General features: G+C 39.3%; 1 pseudogene; it reads left to right on the plus strand.

Moving 5' to 3' along the window:
* The first annotated feature begins 205 nt into the window (after positions 1–205).
* LOC111552892 overlaps positions 206–26184 on the plus strand; it is a 57493-nt pseudogene continuing 31514 nt past the window's right edge.

Here is a 26184-nt window from a genome sequence, read left to right on the forward strand (position 1 = left end):
TATAGTGTAGCCTATTGCTCCCAGGCTACAAACCTGCATGACATGCTACTGTCCTGAATACCGTAGGCAACAGTAATAAATGGTAAGTATTTGTGTATCTAAACAAAACTAAACATAGAAAAGGTATAGTAAAAATATAGTATTATAATCTTATAGGACCACTATCCTATATGACTGTGGAGTATGGCCATAAATATTTTACAAAATGAGAAGACTCACCGTTGGTACAGAATTCAGCTTTCGTCAAGAAGAAAGAAATGCCAGTAATGGGACTTGAGGAAGAAATTAATATTCTGTTACCTCATAAATAGAGGAAGTTGGACATATAGGACAATCACTATTCTTAATAAGAATCACAGGGTCCAAAGTAAGAAAGCAGAGATAAAAGTACCACATGCTGAGTATTTTAGGTGTTCTTTTTCATTTTGTTCTAAGGGAGAGAAAGTCCTCTGAAAGTCATTATTGCTTCTCTCTTCCTCTTTCCTATTCTCAAATTCTAATTATCTTCCCTTCTGCCTTTGGATTGTTGTAGATCTCCAAGAAGCTGGGGAGAGAAGTGACAATGCTTTTAGACAATAGTCTAATTTCTAGCAAAAAATATTTGCAGGTATTCTATATGAAGAGAAAGCTTTTCTACTGAGGGAAGAAGAAACAAGAAAGAGTGGCATTGATGCATATTAAAAGATTTTAGTTAGATATTTGGAATAATTGTGCAACTATTAAAAATATTTTCTGCTACTGAGGGTACCAGTACAAGGAAACTTTTCAAGGCTGCAATAGAAAACTTCATCTATATCATGTAGGAACACTCATACCCAAATAGAGAGGGTCAAGAAATCTTCTAATCCTATGATGCTAGGAAAATAGAAATTGAACAATAAATTTATGCAAATTAATATTTGCATAGTGTTCATCAATGTGCTGATCATCTGGTTGTTAAAATAGACACCAGGACAAAGTCAGAAGGGAAATATTCTTGTTGACCTTAGCTCTAGATTTCTTAAGGATCAAGATTCTGTTTCAGTGTGATTTATCCCAGCCCACACTCAGGTCAATCATTGCTTACTGAGAACCTTCTAAATGCCAATCTCCACGCTAGGTATCAGTTATACAAAAATGAATAGGACAAAGTTTCTACATCATGTAGCTTTTGGTCAGCCAGATGTTCTATTTCCCCTTAGAGGGACACCTGTTTTCAGCCTATCTAAGCAGATTCATCTTACATAAAACCTCTTCAGGTCTCTGCCTTACCCAGACATAAGAAAAGTACAACTAGAGTACATCTCTGTAGAAATACGCTTCCTCTTTCCTTCCTAATTCATCTCAGCTATACACAGTATGTTCTGAAAAGGGTACTATGAACCATAAATTCATAAACCCATCTATAGGGGCATAAGTAGGCAGGAGAGTTGCCATTCAATTGATATAATAAACCTCCAGGAATAAGCTTCAGTGCTCAACTGTTAGAGTAGTCAGCAAAATCCACAGATTTAATTACACCCGAGTAATTGCAGAAAAGATCATCCATTATTCTAACTACTCTGAAAAAGAAAAGCCCATACCCTGAAACGACTTTGTGGCAGCATAAATGGAGATCTATTCATTAGGACCATAAAATAAAATGGAAATCTGTTTTCTTTTCGGAGCAATGTGATTACCATCACAAGTAATGATATTATGGGAGGAAAAACATATTGTCTGCTAGGACACACACTTTTTTCCTTTTTGCCTTGGCCTTTATTTCTTCCTTTGAAGTGACTATAGTAAGTAAGACCTGGATAACTTGGGGTCATCCCAAATGTTACACCCAGGTGCCCAGAGTTGGCACTTCTTAAACAAAAAGATTCAGAGTCCCCAACATACAGTCACTTCTCTCCACCAATCCTAAAAGCATTTTGGTTTTTATTTTTTAAACCCCTTTGGTTGTATTCATAGTATGCAGATTAAAAGATGAGTGCAGAATTATTCTTATAGAAAGACTGATTTAAATTGGAAATGGAACTAGGTATTGAGGAGTTACAGAGGTTAAAAAACTAGAAATAAGGTCTCAGCAGGAGGAGGCCTAGGTATTTGATTTTTTTCTTTTTTTTTTTTTTGTAATATAAAAGGAGGATTTGGAGCAAGGATTATAAAGCAGGAGTAAGCGGTTTGAAGAGAAGAAAGAATAAGGTGATACATGGCAAACCCAAAAGAAGCTTGTATTTTATTTCATTTTAATTAGGGATTTAATGTATTTGTGAACACTGAAATCATAATGAAGCAGAATAGAACTAGACAGAATAGTAGTTAGGATTTGAAATTTTAAAAATTATTTTCCTGATAAAAATGTGACAGTTGATTAGGGATAAGGGGATGAAGAGCAGAGCAATTAAAAGAAGGACTTTCAGGATCTGGGCCAAGAGTCAAAGAAAAACTGAGTGAAAGAGACTCATCGACGAAAATAATAAGGGAGGAGTCGTAGTTAGGAAAGAGGGATTCAGAGGAAACAAATCCCTTGTACCAGGCATTGAGAAAGCAAAATAAGTGGAGACAGAGAATGCTGATGACTGACCAGAGGTGCAGCTATAGCTTCTTCTGTTGCTTATTTTTTTCCTCTAAAGTCTTAAGTGTTTATATTTACAAAATATGTGATCTTTGTAGAGATCTTTAACATTTATTCTCTCATTACATCTCAATAGCATTATTCTATATTTAGGAAAAATAACATGAGTCTCATTTTACAGATGGTGAAGCTGAGGCATAGATATGAGAGTCTCTCAAATCGTATTTAAATGAAGAACTTAGAGTAGATTGCAAGTCCTTTGATTTCTAATTCAACCATCTTATGACTATGCCTTCCCATGGGAGTTTCATACCACCGCTTCTCCCTTTTCCTTGGCCTAGGCAGAAGGAAGAGATCTACAGTTCATATCGGAATATCAAACAATTTTTTAAATGAGATAGTCACCTTTAAAATCTGAAGAGTTGCCAGGTAGAGGAAAGACTATACTTATTCTATTTTCACACAAAAGACAAGACCAAGAGTAAAAGCTGAAAGCCACAGGAAGGTATACTTTCTAAATATTATTTTTAAAACCTTTTTAATACTTAAAACTTTTAAACTTTTTAATGTTTAGAGTAGTTTCTTCATTGATAATGAGTTCCCTGTTACATGAATGTATCAGTCTATTCTTACATTGCAATAAATAAATACCTGAGATGGGGTAATTTATAAGTAAAAGAGATTTAATTGGCTCAGAGTTCTGCAGTCTGCACAGGAAGCATGATGCTGGCATCTGCTCAACTTCTGGGGAGGCCTCAGAAAACATTCAATCATGGCAGAAGGAGCAGACACATTACATGACCAGAGCAGGAATAAAAGAGTTAGAAGGAGGTGCTACACACTTTTAAATAATTAGATCTCAAGAGAACTTACCATCGCAAGGACAGTACCAAGGGGGATGGTGCTAAACCACTCATGAGAAATCTGCCCCCATGATCCAGTAACCTTCCACCAGACCCTGCCTCCAACATTGGGGATTACATTTCAATATGAGATGTGGGTGGGGACACACATCCAAACTATATCAATCAGGCATTTGGGTAAAGACTCACTGGCCATCTGTCAGGAATATCATAGAGAAAGATGCCACCTAGATGAAAATTGAACTTTATGACATCTAAGAATTCTTCCAAAATTCATATGCTCTTTGTTTTTCGTTGATAGTTCAAGACGCACATGTTTGCTAGAACAGAGCAATCATCTGCTGAGTCAGAGGAAAATAAGCAAATAAAAACTAAATAAATAAAGACAATAATCTCCCCATACCTTTGGAAATGTAAAGGCTGATAATAGTGAGAGATGGGGCCGGGGACGGTGGCTCAAGCCTGTAACCCCAGCACTTTGGGAGGCCAAGACGGGCGGATCACGAGGTCAGGAGATCGAGACCATCCTGGCTAACACGGTGAAACCCCGTCTCTACTAAAAAAATACAAAAAACTAGTCGGGCGAGGTGGCGGGCGCCTGTAGTCCCAGCTACTCGGGAGGCTGAGGCAGGAGAATGGTGTCAACCCAGGAGGCAGAGCTTGCAGTGTGCTGAGATCTGGCCACTGCACTCCAGCCTGGGCGACAGAGCGAGACTCCGTCTCAAAAAAAAAAAAAAAATAGTAAGAGATGAAGCCAGCTGGACTTCTGGGTCGGGCGTGGACTTGGAGAACTTTTCTGCCTTACAAGAGCATTGTAAAATGCACCAATCAGCACTCTGTAGCTAGGATTATAAAACGCACCTATCTGTGCTCTGTGGCTAGCTAGAGGTTTGTAAAATGCACCAATCAGCACTCTGTAAAAATGCACCAATTGGCACTCTGTGGCTAGCTAGAGATTGTAAAATGGACCAATCAGCACCCTGTAAAATGGACCAATCAGCAGGACTTGGGCAGGGACAAACAAGGGACTAAAAGCTGGCCTCCCCAGCCAGCAGCGCAAGCTGGTTGGGTCCCCTTCCATGCTGTGGAAGCTTTGTTCTTTCACTCTCCACAATAAATCTTGCTGCTCCTCACTCTTTGGGTCCGTGCCATTTTTAAGAGCTGTTAACACTCACTGTGAAGGTCTGTGGCTCCATTCCTGAAGTCAGCAAGACCATGAACCTGCCAGAAGGAACCAACTCCAGACACAATAGCATTCCTTTTCTGGCTAATTCATATGTTTCCTCTTATTCTTTTCAAAAAATTATTCTGTAAATTTCTTGTTGGTGAGAGAGATTTCCTAGATTTAATCAGTCTGTTCTTTCTTAATAGATGTGTGGCTCTGCAGTATAAAGAAATTCTGATCCAGATGTTGATATTATATTTCTAGATAATTGGAATATAGCATTTCAATACCCAGAAAATTTTTGAGCTCCTCACTGAAATTATTTTAAAATACTTGTATTATTAGCTTAATTTTCTCCTGATTCAAAGCATATAAAATAAAATATTTTAGTAGTTGGTTGAATAATCCATGAAAGCTCAAAGCTTCAGGTCATATTTGAGCCATGACTAATGCATTTCACTAAGTCTTTACTACATTTCACTCTCCATAAAGTTTCACTAGGGTTAGGACTACCAGACTCAATTTAGGTTCATTATCAACAAGTTATGGCTGATGCATCTAATTTCTTTCTTAAAAACAATTATTAGATTGAATAACCTTAGGATGCAGAAAGCATTGCAAACATAAGCATGATATGCCTGGATTTTAGCAAGGGATTTAATGAGGTCACTAACAATGGCCTTAACAAAAGATTAAGGGATTTGGACTTGGAAATAAGGCATTTTAGATGGAGAATTACAATTTTTAAATATCCAGACTAAAATGGTACCAAGCAATGGATACAGATTAAGAAGGAGAGCATTTGCCCTTAGTCGTCTACCATGCAAAATGATTTCCAAAGTCTTGGATGGTGACATAGAGGGCATGGTCACCACATTCACAGATAACACAAGGCTCAAAATGGATAAAGTGCATGCTCGATATTGTAATCAAACTGCAAAATTTAGCTGGGTGGGATGGCACAGGCCTGTGGTCCAAACTACCCAGAAGGCTAAGATGGGAGCATTTTTAGCCTGTTTGTGTTGCTATAAAGGAGTACCTGAGGTTGGATGATTTAAAAAGAAAAGAGGTTTATTTGACTCATGGTTCTGCTGACTGTACAAGAAGCATGAAACCAGCATTTCATTCTGGTGAGAGCCTAAGGCTGCTTCCACTTGTCACAGAGAGAGAAGGAGAGCTGGTATATACAGATCACATGGCAAGAGAGAAAGGAAGAGGGTTAGGCTCTTTTCAACAACCAATTCTCAAGGGAAATCTAGTGGGAACTAATAGATCCAGTCACTTCCCCTTCCCCAGGGAGGGCATTAATCTATCTATGTGGGATCTACCCCTATGACCCAAACATTCCCCATTCAGCCCCACCTTTAACACTGGAGACCAAATTTCAGCATGATATTTAGAGGGGCCAAATATCCAAACCATAGCAGGAAGATCCCTTGAGCCCAGGAGTTCAAGGCTACAGTGCTCTATGGCTGCACATCTGCATGGCCACTGCACTCCAGCCTGAGCAACGTAGTGTGACCTTGTCTCTAAAATATAAAAACAAAATAGCTTCCAAAATGTCTGTTAGACTGAATCAAAACATTGGGTTTAATAAGATTAAATTTAACAGAGTTACGTGTATATGCATTTCAGACAGGAAAATCAATCTTACCTGAAAAGATGAGGTAATATATCAAATAGCAACATTATATATAAGGTCTTAAGGATTTTAATTTACAATAAGCTGAGTTTAAGTAATGTGATGCTTCAAAAAAAGTGAGCCTAGGCTAAATTCACAGAAGTACACAATCTAGAATGAAGGAATTTGTGTTAACTCTTTCATGATCAAATAATAGCTAAATTTTTGCATTTTTGTTTTAGGTTTTGCATTTTCTTTAACGGATTTTAGTTAAAAGAAAAAAACTAAACCTAGAAGATAGATCAGAGTAAGGATGGGTCTTAAAATCACACTTATTGAAGAAATATCAAAGGACATAAGACATTTTAATCCAAAGACAATATGATTACTGTCTTCAAATATTTGAATGGGCTTGGACATAACACAGATGTTAAATTTGTTCCACCTGACTCCAAAGAATAGAACTATTACAACAAGTGAATGGAAGATAAAAGAGGGAAATTATAGTTAATCTGAAGAGGAATCCTCTTATAGTCAAAAGCATACCAAAATTAAATGGGTTACCCCACTACAGGTTTTTAACCATTGACTAGATGTTCATGTGAGGATGTTGTAAAATTTATGTATTCTGTAGCATCTGGACTGTGTAAACAAAAACAAAACAACATCTTCAAACAATTGAAAGTTTACTATTCTAGGGCAGAATAAAGAATGCCAGAAAACTGAAGCTCAATTTCCTTCCTTTCCAATTTGCCCAAATCATTTATTCTGTTCTTACTTCTATTTTCTTGCCTGTGAAATGTAGGTAATTCTATTTGTTATTTCTGGCCAGATGGGAAAGTCTATAACGAGTTTGGAGCCTAGAGTACTCCTCACCATAAATTCTCCATGTGTTTCTCTTGCTATTTTCTAGAAAGAAATTCAAAGTTTTCTGTTTGAATGAGAATCAAGTTCAAAGTTTGGGAGAATGCCCTCAAATTATTTCTTTTCCTCTTTCAAAAATAAAAATTGGATGTCATTTGGGTCAATCAGTCCCCTTGATAAGGCAAATAGCAATACAGCTGCTGGATGTTCCCAAGGCTTTACATGAATTGTGTTCCGCTAACCCAGGAACTCCCAGGTTTTACTTAAATACATTGACCTAGTACCAGCTCATCCATCATGCCAGTCTCTAAACAAATGAAGGCCAGCCTGCCCAGGCAGGGCTGAACAGGAGGCAACAACTGGAGGATTAAGACCAATTCCAAATTGTACTTGCAATACATTTCAAATATTAACTCAGTTTTTAACAGTATTTTTCTTGAATCTAATGTTTCTTTTCTTAGATCCTTTCATTTCTAGACCTATTTACCCAAAAGAAGAGCAAATCAATTAAAAAAAAAAAAAAAAAAAAAAGAAGCCTCGGAAAGAAATGCCTGATAGCTCATATAGTTCTTCTATGACTCAAATACAAGAGGGGAGGAGATAAATGGAAAATCACAAGGCAAGTATGAATTTCCACAAAACACTAAGATTTTTCATTTCAAAATATCTGACTTCTAAATTAAACACCCCTCAGCATTTCTGTAATGATTATGAATAAAGCTTTTATTTTTGACATCCTAATTACTTTGTTGACAGGTGGTTTTTTTTTTTTTGTTTGTTTGTTTTCTTTTTCTTTTTTTTCTGTTTTGTTTATTTAAATCAAAAGAAAAAAATAAAGCACTCAATTCTGCCATGATTTAAAAAATGTCAAAGAATATAAGGCTATTTGTTTGGCTAGGTCCATTGATAGAAAATACTCCATTTTCAGAAAATGGTGATGAAGGATACACCACATTAATTTTGTAAAGTGTGAGAAGTCTCCAGAAAGGAGAATAATCGTAATGCATAATCATATGGGTAGGCTGTCATAATACAATGAAAATAAATACCACACTTTTTCAAAGATACAAAAATTATGCATCTGAGTGAAGTTCTTAAATAGCTCTATAATGCTTCTGCCAAAGGAGATAACTCATAGCAGACATTTGTTGTGTGACTGTGGATTTATAATTTTAGTTGAATGATGTCATTGATTGGGGGTATAAATATCAAGTATTTTCTCAGCATTCAATTTTTAATTGTTTCCTCTGTATTCTTCATGCTTATTTTAATTTGGATAAGAGGCACAATTGATATGTTCTATATCTAATTTACAATCCAACATGCAAAAGGATCTCTCAGTTTTGTTGGTTTACCTATGAGATCATCCATGCATTTAAGGTTAAAGCAACTGAGAATACAAGAGGAATCAAAAATATTGTAAAGTAATGGCTCCCATGCATAAGAGGAGAGACTATGTTCATTATTAATGATAAGGAACATTGTTATTGAATCTTCAAAGTTCACATCAAGTAACATGGCATCCCAGAGTTGTTGGTGCACGAGTGTCCAGATAGAAATAAAAATAAAACCATCCCAAAATTTTGTCTTATTTAATATTATACAAATCAAACATTTTGCTTTTAAAATTAATTTTATTTTGCTTTATTATATTTAGTTTCCATTGTGGACCAGAGGAAAACCTTATAAAACTTCAAGCAAATATTTGACACCTATTCTTTGTATTTGATCACTATACATGAATAAAATAGAATGTGATCAGAGGCCAGAAAATAAATATTTTAGACTTTGTGAGCCATATTGTCTTTGCATCTCTGTTGCAACTACTCGACTCTGCTATTGAAAGCGGCCATTCACTAATAAATAGCCTACCGAACAAAAAAACTCCAGGACCAGACAGATTCACAGCTAAATTCTACCAGAGGTATAAAACGTTGGTACCATTTCTACTGAAACTATTCCAAAAAATTAAAAAGGAGGCACCTTCCTAACTCATTCAATGAAACCAGCATCATCCTGGCCAAACCCTGGCAAAGATACAAGAAAAAAAGAAAACCTCAGGCCAATACCCTGATGAACATCGATGCGAACATCCACAATAAAATACTGGCAAACTGAATCCACCAGACATCAAAAAGCTTAACCACTATGATCAAGTGGGCTTCATCCCTAAGGTTGGTTCAACATTTGCAAATAAATAAATGTGATTCATAACTTAAATTGGACTAAAGATAAAAACCACATGATTATCTGAATAGATGCAGAAAAGGCCTTCGATAAAATTCAACATCCCTTCATGTTAAAAACTCTAAATAAGCTAGGTATTGAAGGAACATTCTTCAAACTAATAAGAGCCATATATGACAAACCCACAGCCAATATTATACAGAAAAGGCAAAAGCTGGAAACATAGCCCTTGAAAACTGGCACGAGACAGGATGCCCTCTTTCACCACTCCTTTTCAACATAGTATTGGAAGTTCTGGCCAGGGCAGTCAGGCAAGAAAAAGAAACAAATGGTATTTAAATAAAAAGAGAAGAAGTCAAACTGTATTTATTGGCAGATGACATGATGCTACATCTAGAAAACCCCATCCTTTCAGTCCAAAACTTTCCTAAGCTGATAAGCAACTTCAGCAAAGTCTCAAGATACAAAATCTATAGCACTCATATACACCAACAACAGGCAAAAAGAAAGCCTGTTTCTTGTGCCTTGTGAATGATGTTCCATTTACAATTTCCACACAAATAATAAAATACCTAGGAATACAGCTAACAGGGCAAGTGAAGGACCTCTTCAAAGAGAACTACAAATCACTGCTCAAGGAAATCAGAAAGGACATGAACAAATGGAAAATATTCCATGCTCAGGAAGTCCCACATCATAGAAGAATCAACATCATGAAAATGGCCATACTGCCCAAAACAATTTATAGATTTGATGCTATTCCCATTAAATTACCATTGGCATTCTTCAAGAATTAGGGAAAAAAGGTGTTTTAAAATTCATATGGAACCAAAAACAAGCCCAAATAGCCAAGACAATCCTAAGCAAAAAGAACAAAGCTGGAGGCATCAAGCTACCTGGTTTCAAACTATACCACAAGGCAATAATAACCAAAACAGCATGGTACTGGCATGAAAACAGACACATAGACCAATGGAAAAAAATAGAGAACCCAGAAATAAGACCACACACCCACAATCATCTAATCTTTCACAAACCTGATAAAACCAAGCTATGCAGAAAGGATTCTTTATTTAATAAATGGTGCTGTGAAAGCTGGCCAGGCAGATGCACAAAACTGAAACTGGACCCCTTCCTTATGCCATGTACAACTCAAGATGGATTAAAGATTTAAATTTAAAACCCAAAACTATAAAAACCCTAGAAGAGAATCAAGGCTTTTTTTCATATGTTTGTTGGACACATAAATGCCTTCTTTTGAGAAGTGTCTCTTCATATCCTTCACTCACTTTTTGATGAGGTTGTTTTTTTCTTGTGAATTTGGTTAAGTTCCTTGTAGATTCTGGATATTAGCCCTTTGTCAGATGGATAGATTGCAAAAATTTTCTCCTATTCTGTAGGTTGCCTGTTCACTCAGATGATAGTTTCTTTTGCTGTGCAGAAGCTCTTTAGTTCAATTAGATCCCATTTGTCAATTTTGACTTTTGTTGCCATTGCTTTTGGTGTTTTAGTCATAAAGTCTTTGCCCATACGTATGTCTTGAATGGTATTGCCTAGGTTTTTGTACAGGGTTTTTATGGTTTTAGGTCTTACATTTAAGTCTTTAATCCATGTTTAATTAATTTTTGTATAAGGTGTAAGGAAGGGGTCCAGTTTCAGTTTTCTGCATATGGCTAGCCAGTTTTCCCAACACCATTTTTAAAATAGGGAATCCTTGTTCATTTTTTGTTTTCATCAGGTTTGTCAAAGACCAGATGGTTGTAGATGTGTGGTGTTATTTCTAAGGCCTCTGTTCTGTTCCATTGGTCTCTATATCTGTTTTGGTACCAGTATCATGCTGTTTTGGTTACTGTAGCCTTGTAGTATAGTTTGAAGCCAGGTAGCATGATGCTTCCAGCTTTGTTATTTCTGCTTAGGATTGTGTTGGCTATATGGACTCTTTCTTGGTTCCATATGAAATTTAAAGTAGTTTTTTTTTTTTTTTTTAATTCTGTGAAGAAAGTCAATGGTAGCTTGATGGGGATAGCATTGAATCTATCAATTACTTTGGACAGTATGGCCATTTTCACAATATTGATTCTTCCTAGCCATGAGCATGGAATATTTTTCCATTTGTTTGTGTTCGCTCTTATTTCCTTGAGCAGTGGTTTGTAGTTCTCCTTGAAGAGGTCTTTCACATCCCTTGTAAGTTGTATTCCTAGGTATTTTATTCTCTTTGTAGCAATTGTAAATGGGAGTTAACTTATGGTTTGGCTCTCTATATGTCTGTTATTGGTGTTTAGGAATGCTTGTGATTTTTGCACATTGATTTTGTATCCTGTGACTTTGCTGAAGTTGTTAGCAGCTTAAGGAGATTTGGGGCTGAGATGATGTGGCTTTTTAAACATACAATCATGTCATCTACAAATAGAGACAATTTGACTTCCTCTCTTCCTATTTGAATATGCTTTATTTCTTTCTTTTGCTGATTGTCCTGGTCAGAACTTCCAATACTATGTTAAATATGAGTGGTGAGAGAGGGTATTCTTGTCTTGTACTGGTTTTAAAAGGGAATGCTTCAAGATTTTGCCCATTTAGTATGATATTGGCTATAGGTTTGTCATAAATAGCTCTTATTTTGAGATACTTTGCATCAATACCTAGTTTATTGAGAGTTTTTCGCATGAAGGGGTGTTGAATTTTGTCGAAGGCCTTTTCTGCATCTATTGAGATAACCATGTGGTTTTTGTCATTGATTCAATTTATGTAATGGATTACATTTATTGATTTGCATATGTTGAACCAGTCTTGCATCCCAGGGATGAAGCCAACTTGATCATGGTGGATAAGCTTTTTGATGTAGTCCTGGATTCGCTTGCCAGTATTTTACTGAGGATTTTCACATTTATGTTCATCAGGGATATTGGCCTAAAATTTTCCTTTTTTTGTTGTGTCTTTGCCAGGTTTTGGTATCAGGATGATGCTGGCCTCATAAAATGAGTTATGGAGGATTCCCTCTTTTTCTATTGCTTGGAATAGTTTCAGAAGGAATGGTACTAGCTCCTCTTTGTACCTCTGGTAGAATTCGACTGTGAATCTGTCTGGTCATGGGCTTGTTTTGGTTGCTAGGCTATTAATTACTGCTTCAATTTCAGAACTTGTTATCGGTCTATTCAAGGATTCAATTTCTTCCTGGTCTAGTCTTGGGAGGGTGTATGTGTTCAAGAATTTATCCATTTCTTCTAGACTTTCTAGCTTATTTGCATAGAGGTGTTTATAGTATTCTCTGATGGTAGTTTGTATTTCTGTGGGATCAGTGGTGATCTCCCCTTTATCATTTTTTATTGTATCTATTTGATTCTTCTCTCTTTTCTTCTTTATTATTCTGGCTAGTGGTCTATCTATTTTGTTAATCTCTTCAAAAAACCAACTCCTGGCAAGGAGCCAAGGAGAAGAAGCACCAGCTTTAGAAGCCCTACACCAACAGAAATAACACAAAGGATCCCACTTCACTAGAAGAAGATATCAAAGAGATTCATCAAAGTGGCAGTAGTAAGGCTCTGGACAAAACTCCACAGTTCCAGCTCTCTATATTTTCTACTTCTGCTGGAAAGGAATGGAGACTATTATGGATGATGAAGTGACAAAGAGATCCTCAGCAGAGGAATTGGAGTCCTGGAACCTGCTGAGCAGAAACCATTATAACTTCAGGTACATCACCCTTCAGCTTATGGTCCTGTGGCGGTTAGGAGGACTGATTTTGTACTGCTCCCTGCTGCCACTCAGGATAGCGCTGGCCTTGACAGGGATTAGCCTTCTAGTGGTGGGCACGACTGTGGTGGGATACTTGCTTCATACCTTGCCAATCGATGTGATCATCTTGGTCAGCGATGGCTATAATGCACGGTGGGTCAAGTTCTTGGGGGACACATAGGTTTGATTCAGAGAGCCATGGTGAAGACTTACCCACACATTAGGTTTGAGCACTTGGAAGTGAAGGATCCCCACCTGGTGGCTAAGAGACTGACTGAAGAAGTGCAAGGTAAAAGCCTATGCTCATCTTCCTAGAAGGAACCTCCTCATCTTCCCAGAAGGAACCCAGAAGGATGTATCAATAATACATCGGTGATGATGTTCAAAAAGGGAAGTTTTGAAATTGGAGCCACCAAGCCTGCACGTATACATCCACATGACCTGGGCTACTGAGGAACCACAAAAGTTGAAAATGGCTAGTTCTTGCCTTAACTCATGACATTACCTTGTGACATTCCTTCTCCTGGACAATAAGTCTCTGGAGCTCCCCACCAAGCACCTTGTGACCCCCGCCACTGCCCGCAAGAGAACAATCATCTTTAACGGTAATTTTCTACTACCTACCCTAACCCTATAAGACTGCCCCACCCCTATCTCCCTTTGCTGACTCTCTTTTCAGACTTAGTCTGCCTGCACCCAGATGATTAAAAAGCTTTATTGCACACACAAAGCCTGTTTGGTGGTCTCTTCATACGGACGCCCGTGATATTTGATGCTGAAGACCCAGGACAGGGGAACTCCTACAGGAGACCTGTCCTTGCCCTCACTCTATGAAGAGATCCACCTATGACCTCAGGTGCTCAGACCAACCAGCCCAAGGAACATCTCCCCAGTTTCAAATCGGGTAAGTGGTCTTTTCACTCTCTTTTCCAGCCTCTCTAGCTACCCTTCAATCTCCCTGTCCTTCCAATTCAAGTTCTTTTTTGTCTCTAGTAGAGACAAAAGAGACACATTTTATCTGTGGACCCAAAACTCCGGTGCTGGTCACGGACTCAGGAAGACAGTCTTCCCTTGGTGTTTGATCATCACGGGGATGCCTGCCTTGATCATTAATCCCCATTCCATTGGTGTCTGAACACCACGAGGACACATTCACCCACATTTCCTAGATGGCAAGTCAATTGTGGGAATGCCTGCTTTGACTGCCCATCCACATTACACCCCGGGGCTACTCACCACCCCCTTCTCCGTGTCTCTACTTTTCTCTTTAAACTTACCTCCTTCACTATGGGCAACCTTCCACCCTCCATTCCCCCTTTTTCTCCCTTAGCCTGTGTTCTCAAGAACTTAAAACCTCTTCAACTCAAACCTGACCTAAAACCTAAATGCTTTATTTTCTTTTGCAATACCTCTGGGCCCCAGTGCAAAGTCAACAATGGTTCCAAATGGCTACAAAATGGCACTTTTGATTTCTCCATCTTACAAGACCTGGATGATTTTTGTTGAAAAATGGGCAAATGGTCTGAGGTGCCTGACATCCAGCCATTCTTTTACACATCGGTCCTTCCCTAGTCTCTGCTCCCAGTGCGACTTATCCCAAATCTTTCTTCTCTCCTGTCTGTTCCTTTGGTCTCCACCCCAAGCTCTGAGTCTTTTGAATCCTCCTTTTCTATGGACCCATCTGCCCTCTCCCCTCCTCCCCAGGCTGCCCCTCACCAAGCCGAGCCAGGTCCCAATTCTTACTCAGCCTCTACTCCACCACCCTATAATCTTTCTATCACCTCCCCTCCTCACACCCGGTCTGGCTTACAGTTTCATTCCATGACTAGCCCTCCCCCTACTTGCCCAACAATTTTCTCTTACAGAGGTGGCTGGAGCTGAAGGCATAGTCAAGATTAATGCTCCTTTTTCTTTATCTGACCTATCCCAAATCAGTTAGCATTTAGGCTGCTTTTCATCAAATATAAAAATCCAACCCAATTCATGGCCCATTTGGCAACAACTCTTAGATGCTTTACCGCCCTAGACCTAGAGAGACCAGAAGGCCGTCTTATTCTCAATATGCATTTTATTACCCTATCCACTCCCGACATTAGAAAAAGCTCCAAACATTAGATTCCGGCACTCAAACCCTACAACAGGACTTAATTAACTTCGCCTTCAAGGTGTATAATAAAAGAAAAGAGGCAGCCAAGTGGCCACATATTTCTGAGTTGCAATTACGTGCCTCTGCTGTGAAAGAAACACCAGCCACATCTCCAGCACACCAGAACTTCAAAATGCCTAAACCGCAGTGACCAGATGTTCGTCCAGGACCTCCTCCCAAAGAATTTTGCTTCGAGTGCTGGAAATCTGGCCACTGGGCCAAGGAACGCCTGCAGCCCAGGATTCCTCCTAAGCTGCATCCTATTTGTGCGAGACCCCACTGGAAATCAAACTGTCCAATTCACCTGGCAGCCACTCCCAGAGCCCCCGGAACTCTGGTCCAAGGCTCTCTGACTGACTCCTTCCCACTTAGTGGCTGAAGACTGACACTGCCTGATCACCTTAGAAGCCTCTGGACCATCACAGATGCTTCAGGTAACTCTTACAGTGGAGGGTAAGTCTGTCCCCTTCTTAATCAATATGGAGGCTACCCACTCCACAATACTTTCTTTTCAAGGGTCTTTTTCCCTTGCCTCCATAACCATTGTGGGTATTGACAGCCAGACTTCTAAACCTCTTAAAACTCCCCCCAACTTTGGTGCCAACTTGGACAGCATTCTTTTATGCACTCCTTTTCAGTTATCCCCACCTGCCCAGCTCCCTTATTAGGTCAAGGCATTTTAACTAAATTATCTGCTTCCCTGACTATTGCTGGGCTACAGCCACACTTCATTGCCACCCTTTTCCCCAGTTCAAAGCTTCCTTCGTATCCTCCCCTTGTATCTCCTTACCTTAATCCACAAGTATGGGATACCTCTACTCCCTCCTTGGTGACCGATCATGCACCCCTTATCATCCCATTAAAACCTAATCACCCTTACTCCACTCAATGCCAATATCCCATCGCACAGCAGACTTTAAAAAGGTTAAACCCTGTTATCACCTACCCGTTACAACATGGCCTATTAAAGCCTATAAACTCTCCTTACAACTCTTTTATCCTATCTGTCCAAAAACCAGACAAGTCTTATAGGCTGGTCCAGGATCTTCACCTTATCAAGCAAATTACCTTGCCTATCCACCCCCTGGTGCCAAACCCATATACTATCCTATCCTCAATACCTCCCTCCACAACCCATTATTCTATTCTGGATTTCAAAGATGCTTTCTTTACTATTCCTTTATACCCTTCCTCCCAGCCTCTCTTTGCTTTCACCTGGACTGACCCTGACACCCATCAGTCTCAGCAACTTAACCTGGGCTGTACTGCCACAAGTCTTCGCGGACAGTCCCCATTACTTCAGTCAAGCCTTTTCTCATAATTTACTTCCTTTCCATCCACCTGCTTCTCACCTTATTCAATAGTTTAACAACCTTCTACTTTGTAGCCCCCCCATGAATCTTCCCAATAGGACAACCTCCTGCTCCTCCAACATTTTTCTCAAAAAGATATCGCATATCCCCCTCCAAAGCCCAGATTTCTTCCTCATCCATTACCTCTCTCAGCATAATTCTTCATAAAGACACAAGTGCTCTCCCTGCTGATCATGTCCCGCTAATCTCCCAAACCCCAACCCCTCCTACAAAGCAACAACTCCTTTCCTTCCTAGGCATGGTTGGGTACTTTTGCCTTTGGACAACTGGTTTTGCCATCCTAACAAAACCATTACATAAATTCACAAAGGGAAACCTAGCTGACCCCATAGATCCTAAATCCTTTCCCAACTCAACATTTATACTGACTCTAAATATGCTTTCCATATCCTGCACCACCATGCTGTTATATGGGCTGAAAGAGGTTTTCTCACTATGCAAGGGTCCTCCATCATTAATGCCTCTTTAATAAAAGCTCTTTGCAAGGCTGCATTGCTTCCAAAGGAAACTGGAGTCTTTCACTGCAAAGCCATCAAAGGACCTCAGATCCCATTGCTCAAGGCAAAAATTATGCTAATAAGACAGTTAAAGAAGAAGCCAGTATTTTCTTTTCTCCTCTATCACTCCCACCTACTCTTCCACTGAAACTTCCATGTATCAATCTCTTCCTACACAAGGCAAATGGTTCTTGGACCAAGAAAAATTCTTTCCAGCCTCACAGGCTTATCCCATTCTATCATCCTTTCATAACTTCTTCCTTGTAGGTTACAAGCCTTACTAGCCCACCTCTTAGAACCTCTCATTTCCTTCAAGACATCTGCCCTTCGTATCACTCCATCCTTGGCTACCTTGCCCTTGTTCTTCAGACTCTTCTCCTAACCTCTCTTCTTACTTGCTTATACCCAACCCCATGAATAGCAGTGAAAGTTTACTCATAGACACTGTGCGCTTTCTCACACACCATAAAAATAGAACCTCCCCTCTACCCAATTGCCCGATCAATCCCCATTACAACCTCTAAGGGTTGCTGCCTTCACTAAATCCCTAAGAGTCTGGGTGCAGGATTTCAAATATGCTTTCTTTACTATTCCTTTACACCGTTCATCCCAGCCTCTTTGCTTTCACTTGGACTGACCCTGACACCCATCAGTCTCAGCAACTTAACCAGGGCTGTACTGCTACAAGGCTTCAGAGACAGCCCCCATTACTTCAGTCAAGCTCTTTTGGTGCTCCCTCTCATCTTTTCACTTTACATTTCCAGTTTTGCCTTACAAAGGTCTCTTCTTCCTCTGTGACTCCTCCACCTACACGTGTCTATCTATCAATTGGACAGGCACGTGTACACTAGTTTTTCTTACCTCCCAAAATCAATTTGCAAATAGGGCCAACAGCTTCCTGTTCCCCTCATGACACCAACACTTCACTACTATTTTGTTTTGTTTTGTTATTATTAATACAAAAAGATAGGAATAGTCCTTGACTTACTGCTGAAAAAGGAAGACTCTACATTTTTAAATGAAGAGTGTTGTTTTTACCTAAATCAATCTGGCCTGCTATATGACAACATAAAAAAACTCAAGGATAGAGTCCAAAAACTCGGCAACAAAACAAATAATCATGCTGAACCCCCTGGACACTCTCTAATTGGATGTCCTAGGTACTCTCAATTCTTAGTCCTTCAATACCTGTTTTTCTCCTTCTCTTATTCAGACCTTGTGTTTTCTGTTTAGTTTCTCAATTCAAATAAAACAGAATCCAGGCCATCACAAATCATTCTATATCACAAATGCTGCTTCTAACAACCCCACAATATCACCCTTTACCCCAAAATCTTTCTTCAGTTTAATCTCTCCCACTCTAGGTTCCCAAGCCACCCCTAATCCCATTCAAAGCAGCCCTGAGAAACATCACCCATTATCACTCCATACCACCCCCCAAAATTTTTGCCACTCCAACACTTCACCACTATTTTGTTTTGCTTTTCTTATTAATATAAGAAGACAGTAATGTCAGGCCTCTGAGCCCAAGCCTGCACATATATATCCAGATGGCCTGAGGCAACTGAAGAACCTCAAAAGAAGTGAAAATGGCTGGTTTCTGCCTTAACTGATGACATTACCTTGTGACATTCCTTCTTCTGGACAATAAGTCCCCGGAGTTAACTGAGCACCTTGTGACCCTCACCACTGCCTGCAAGAGAACAACCCCCTTTAACTGTAATTTTTCACTATCTACCCAAATCATGTAAAATTGTCCCACCCCATCTCCCTTTGCTGACTCTCTTTTAGGACTCAGCCCACCCAGGTGATTAAAAAGCTTTATTGCTCACACAAAGCCTGTTTGGTGGTCTCTTAACATAGATGGGTGTGACAGGAGGAATGCCATTAAAGTCAACTCCTCATCTATGCATGCTTTGCAGGCTCAGTGGTTGGGGAGATGTGGCCATGTTCATGTGCTAGGGGCATGGGACAGGAGTCTGTTACACACGCCCATGTGCCAGGGACGTGCTGGGGCAGCCACCCACTCTGGAAGAGAGGCACAGCTGAGGCACTGTGGCTGGCTTCAGCCTCAGCATCGCCTCTAGACTTGGAGCTCTGCAGACATGATAGGAAGGAAATTGTCATCTGCAGGGGCTGTCAGCAAAATGAAGGGTTAGAATCTTTTTTTTTTTTTTTTTTCACTTAAGTGCATTTATTCAACGTACTTATTCAAACTGAGAATTATTACACCACTGGTGTTCTTTTCTTTCTTTCTTTTTTCTTTTAGTTCTAGGGTACATGTGTACAGTGTGCAGGTTTGTTACATATGTATACATGTGCCACATTGGTGTGCTGCACCTATTAACTCGTCATTTACATTAGGTATATCTCCTAATGCTATCCCGCCTCTCTACCCCCTCCCCACAACACGCCCCAGTGTGTGATGTTCCCCTTCCTGTGTCCAAGTGTTCTCGTTGTTCAATTCCCACCTACGAGTGAAAACATGCGGTGTTAGGTTTTCTGTTCTTGTGATAGTTTGCTGAAAATGATGGTTTCCAGCTGCGTCCATGTCCCTACAAAGGACACAAATTTATCCTTTTTTATCGCTGCATAGTATTCCATGGTGTATATGTGCCACATTTTCTTTATCCAGTCTATTATGATGGACATTTGGGTTGATTCCAAGTCTTTGCTATTGTGAATAGTGCTGCAATAAACATACGTGTGCATGTGTCTTTATAGCAGCATGATTTATAATCCATTGGGTATATACTCAGTAATGGGATTGCTGGGTCAAATGGTATTTCTAGTTCTAGATCCTTGAGGAATCACCACACTGTCTTCCACAGTGGTTGAACTAGTTTACAGCCCCACCAACAGTGTAAAAGTGTTTCTATTTCTCCACATCCTCTCCAGCACCTGTTGTTTCCTGACTTTTTAATGATCACCTTTCTAACTGGTGTGAGATGGTATCTCATGGTTGTGGTTTTGGTTTGCATTTCTCTGATGGCCAGTGATGATGAGCATTTTTTCACATGTCTGTTAGCTGCATAAATGTCTTCTTTTGAGAAGTGTCTGTTCATATCCTTCGCCCACTTTTCGAAGGTTTTTTTTTTTTTCTTGTAAATTTGTTTGAGTTCTTTGTAGGTTCTGGATATTAGCCCTTGTCAGATGGATAGATTGCAAAATTTTTCTCCCATTCTGTAGGTTGCCTGTTCACTCTGATGGTAGTTTCTTTTGCTGTGCAGAAGCTCTTTAGTTTAATTGGATCCCATTTGTCAATTTTGGCTTTTGTTGCCGTTGCTTTTGCTGTTTTAGACATGAAGTCCTTGCCCATGCCTATGTCCTGAACGGGATTGCCTAGGTTTTGTCTTATGGCTTTTGTGGTTTTAGGTCTAACATTTAAGTCTTTAATCCATCTTGAATTAATGTTTGTATAAGATGTAAGGAAGAGATCCAGTTTCAGCTTTCTATATATGGCTAGCTAGTTTTCCCAGCACCATTTATTAAATAGGGAATCCTTTCCCCATCTCTTGTTTTTGTCAGGTTTGTCAAAGATCAGATGGTTGTAGATGTGTGGTATTATTTCTGAGGGCTTTGCTCTGTTCCATTGGTCTATATCTCTGTTTTGGTACCAGTACCATGATGTTTTGGTTACTGTAACCTTGTAGTATAGTTTGAAGTCAGGTAGCATGATACCTCCAACTTTGTTCTTTTGGCTTAGGATTGTCTTGGCAATGCAGGCTCTTTTTTGGTTCCATATGAACTTTCAAGTAGTTTTTTTCCAATTTCTGTGAAGAAAGTCATTGGTAGCTTGATGGGGATGGCATGAAATCTATAAATTACCTTGGGCGGTAAGGCCATTTTCACAACATCGATTCTTCCTGTCCATGAGCATGGAATGTTCTTCCATTTGTTTGTGTTCTCTTTTATTTCATTGAGCAGTGGTGTGTAGTTGTCCTTGAAGAGGTCCTTCACGTCACTTGTAAGTTAGATTCCTAGGTATTTTATTCTCTTTGAAGCAGTTTTATTCTCTTTGAAGAGTGAACTGGGAGTTCACTCATGATTTAACGCTCTGTTTGTCTGTTACTGGTGTATAAGAATGCTTGTGATTTTTGCACATTGATTTTGTATCCTGAGTCTTTGCTGAAGTTGCTTATCAGCTGAAGGAGATTTTGGACTGAGATGATGGGGTTTTCTAAATATACAATCATGTCATCTGTAAACAGGGACAATTTGACTTCCTGTTTTACTAATTGAATACCCTTTATTTCTTTCTCCTGCCTGATTGCCCTGGCCAGAACTTCCAACACTATGTAGAATAGGAGTGGTGAGACAGGACATTCCTGTCTTGTGCCAGTTTTCAAAGGGAATGCTTCCAGTTTTTGCCCATTCCGTATGATATTGGCTGTGGCTTTGCCAAAAATAGCTCTTATTATTTTGAGATACATCCCATAATACCTAATTTATTGAGAGTGTTTAGCATGAAGGGCTGTTGAATTTTGTCAAAGGCCTTTTCTGTATCTATTGAGATAATCATGTGGATTTTTGTCTTTGGTTCTGTTTTAATGCTGGATTACATTCATTGATTTGTGTATGTTGGACCAGCTTTGCATCCCAGGGATGAAGCCAACTTGATCGTGGTGGATAAGGTTTTTGATGTGCTGCTAGATTTGGTTTGCCAGTATTTTATTGAGGATTTTTGCTTCAATGGTCATCAGGGATATTGGTCGAAAATTCTCTTTAGATTCTTATGCTGCTGCTGATGGGGCCACCAAAGGCAGGGGAAGAGGCCAAGTGGGCCACTGACTGGGCCATGGTGAGAACCAAGAGTCACATGTGTTCATACTCCAGGTTAACCCTGAACTCCCCATGTGATGTGCACTCTGTTTAATGTGTGCCTCGGCTTCCCCATCTGTAACGTGAGTCGGGGGAAGGTGGTAATTCCTACTTCCCAGGGCTGTTGTGGGGATTAAAGTGCTATGGTGAATGAAGGACATGCCAAGTACAGGCCCACAAAAGAGGGCAGGGCAGGTCTGAGCTCAGAGCTGCTACACCAGGCTTTGGATTTCTTTTTGTGAGTAAATAAAACTGGCTGGTAAATGAAAAACCAAGAAAAAAAAAATAACAACAACAACAAAGCAGCTCCTGGATTCACTGATTTTTTTTTAAGGGTTTTCCGTGTCTCTATCTCCTTCTGTTGTGCCCTGATCTTAGTTATTTCTTGTCTTCTGCTAGCTTTTGAATTTGTTTGCTCTTGCTTCTCTAGTTCTTTTCATTGTGATGTTAGGGTGTCAAATTTAGATCTTTCCTGCTTTCTTCTGTGGACATTTAGTGCTATAAATTTTCCTCTAAACACTGCTTTAGCTGTGTCCCAGAGATTCTGGTACGTTGTGTCTTTGTTCTCATTGGTTTTGATGAACTTATTTATTTCTGCCTTAATTTCATTATCTACACAGTAGGCATTCAGGAGGAAGTTGTTCAATTTCCATGTAGCTGTGTGGTTTTGAGTAAGTTTCTTAATCCTGAGTTCTAATCCTGGGTTCTAATTTGATTGCAATGTGGTCTGAGAGACTGTTATGATATCTGTTCTTTTGCATTTGCTGAGGAATGTTTTACTTAAAATCATGTGATTGATTTTAGAGTAGGTACAATCTGGTGCTGAGAAGAATGTATATTTTGTTGATTTGGGATGAATATTCTGTATATGTCTATTTGGCCACTAGAGAAATGGAAACCAAAACCACAATGAGATACCATCTCACACCAGTTAGAATGGCGATCATTAAAAAGTCAGGAAACAACAGGTGCTGAAGAGGATGTGGAGAAATAGGAACACTTTTACACTGTTGGTGGGAATGTAAACTAGTTCAACCCATTGTGGAAAACAGTGTGGTGATTCATCAAGGCTCTAGAACTAGAAATACCATTTGACCCAGCAATTCCATTACTGGGTATATACCCAAAGGATTATAAATCATTCTACTATAAAGATGCATGCACACATATGTTTATTGCAACACTATTCACAATAGCAAAGACTCGGAACCAACCTAAATGTCCATCAATGATAGACTGGATAAAGAAAATGTGGCACATATACACCATGGAATACTATGCAGCCATAAAAAAGGATGAGTTCATGTCCTTTGCAGGGACATGGATGAAGTTGGAAACCACAATTCTCAGCAAACTAACACAGGAACAGAAAACCAAAGACTGCATGTTCTCAGTCATAAGTGGGAGTTGAATAATGAGAACACATGGACACAGGGAGGGGAACATCACACACTGGGATCTGTTGGGGTATGGGGGCTAGGGGAGGGATAGCATTAGGAGAAATACCTAATGTAGATGATGGGTTGATAGGTGCTGCAAACCACCATGGCACATGTTTACCTGTGTAACAAACTTGCACGTTCTGCACATGTATCCCAGAACTTAAAGTATAATAATATAATTGCAAAAGCAATTGCAGCAAAAGCAAAAATTAACAAATGGGATCTAAATAAACTAAAGATTTTCTATACAGCAAAAGAAACTATCATTAGAGTGAACAGGCAACCTACAGAATGAAAGAAAATTTTTTCAAACTATTTATTTGACAAAGATCTAAGACTCAGCATCTACAAGAAATGTAAACAAATATACAAGAAAATAAAAACAGCCCCATTACAACGTGGGCAAAGGACATGAACAGACACTTCTCATAAGAAGACACACATGTGGCCAACAAAAGTATGAATAAAAGCTCAACATCACTGATCATTAGAAAAATGCAGGCCGGGCACGGTGGGTCACGCCTGCAATCCCAGCACTTTGGGAGGCTGAGGCAGGCAGATCACGAGGTCAGGAGATCAAGACCATCCTGGCTAACATGGTGAAACCCTGTCTCTATTAAAAATACAAAAAAAAAATTAGCCAGGCATGATGGTGGGCACCTCTAGTCCCAGCTACTTGGGAGTTTGAGGTAGGAGAATGGCATGAATCCGGGAGGTGGAGCCTGCAGTGAGCCAAGATCACACCACTGCACTCTAGCCTCGGTAACAGAGCGAGACTCCATCTCAAAAAAATAAATAAATGCAAATTGAAAGTACAATGAGATACCATCTCACACCCGTTCATAATGGTTTTTATTAAAAAGAAAAAAAAAAGATGCTGGTGAGGTTGCAGAGAAGAAAAAATGATTTTATACTGTTTGTAGAAGCGTAAATCAGTTCAACCATTATGGAAAACGGTGTAGCGACTCCTCAAAGACCTAGAGGCAGGAATACCATTGGACCCAGCAACCCCATGACTAGATATATACCCAAAGGAATATAAATCACTCTATTATAAAGACACAGGCACATGTATGTTCACTGTAGCACTACGCGCGATAGCAAAGACACGGAATCAACCTAAATGTCTATAAATGATAGACTGGACAAAGAAAATGTGGTACATAGATAACATGGATGGAATACTTTGCAGCCATAAAAAGGAACAAGATCATGTCCTTTGCAGGAACATGGATGGAGTTGGAAGCCAGTGTTCTCAGCAGGAACAGAAAACCAAATATCATGTGTTCTTGCTTATAAACGGGAGCCGAACGATGAAAACAGGCGGACACATGATGGGGAACAACACACACTGGGGCCTGTTGGAAAGTGATGGGTGGGAGGAAGGAGAGTATCAGGAAGAATAGCTAATGTATGCTTGGCTTAATACTTACGTGATAGGATGATCTGTGCAGTAAACCACCATGGCACATTTACCTATATAACAAATCTCTGCACATCCTGCACATGTAACCCTGAGCTTAAAATAAGTTGGAAAAAAGAAAGAAGCCACAGACAATATGTAAAGAATGAGGTTGGCAGTGTTCATAAAACTCTCTTTGAAAAAACAGGTGGTAGCCCAAAATATCTCACTAGATGTAGTTTACCAACCCATAGTGTAGATAATCATGGTGGCTGTATCAAATTAAATGGAGCCTAAGTGAGTCATACGGTTCATATAGTTATAGTTGCACATTCTCCATTTTCCTACATAATACAACAGAGTATCAAAGTGACTAAAGGATTTCACTGCAGCCAAACAGAATAAACAGCTTTCCTATTGTTTAAAAATGAACAATTTATTCAGGCATGGTGGAACATGCTTGTAGTCCCAGCTACTTCAGAGGCTGAGGCCAGAGGGTCATTTGAGCCCAGGAGGTTGAGGCTGCAGTGAGCTATGATCATGCCACTACACTCCAGCCTGAGTGACAGAGCGAGACACTGTCTCAAAAAAATAATAAAATGAAAATAAGAATAAATAAAAATTTCTTTCTAATTGCATCAAATTGAATATCCCAATCTCTGCCAGATCTCCACATAATCATCCCAAAATAGATCAAGACAAAGTTAATTTAGTCTGACTAACAATTTTGAGTTGGTCAGACTAAGGGCAAAGATTGTCTTTAACAAGCTACACATTTTGAATTGACCCATCACAATTAACTTTCTTGTGAACTATTCCAATAAGTTTTGCATTATGGAAATTCAATTTACAGATTTATCTCTAGAAGTATGGTTTGTAATTTTTGGTAGCAAAACAATGAGAAATTGTAAAATGAAATTGTGAAATAATGAACCTGTGGTCAGTACAGCATGTGCTAAAAGACATGGAAACCATGCTCTTTGAAAAAGCCTACATTCTACTTGGGATAGAATATAGCTTATTTCAACACACTTATTAATCGCTTATTATATGTCAGGCAAAACCCCATAATTTACTGTCCACCTTTGAGAAGCTCGTAGACTAACAAGAGTATGAAACAGAGTACATCCATATTTACACCTCCTTTTTCAGCAAATTTTCTTTCTGATTTGTGGCACACAACATGCTCTTTGTCGTGCTGATTTCTTGTTCATGTGCTACTCCTTTTCTGTAGAACAGTTTCTCCCGCTAGTGTACAGAGAAGGAGGACTTGCAACATTTTTAGGTAAAGATTCTTAGAGAATTTGAGGAGTGAATTGAGATTATCCAGGCAAAGATGAGAAACACTAAACTACTGAAAAAGGAAAATGTGGCCGGGACGGTGGTTCACGCCTGTAATCCCAGCACTTTGGGAGGCCGAGGCAGGCAGATCACGAGGTCAGCAGATCAAGACCATCCTGGCTAACACGGTGAAACCCTGACTCTACCAAAAATACAAAAAAAAAAAAAAAAAAAAAAAAAAAAAAAAA

Source organism: Piliocolobus tephrosceles, chromosome 6 (genome assembly GCF_002776525.5).
Source record: "Piliocolobus tephrosceles isolate RC106 chromosome 6, ASM277652v3, whole genome shotgun sequence".
In the NCBI taxonomy this organism is placed as follows: domain Eukaryota; kingdom Metazoa; phylum Chordata; class Mammalia; order Primates; family Cercopithecidae; genus Piliocolobus; species Piliocolobus tephrosceles.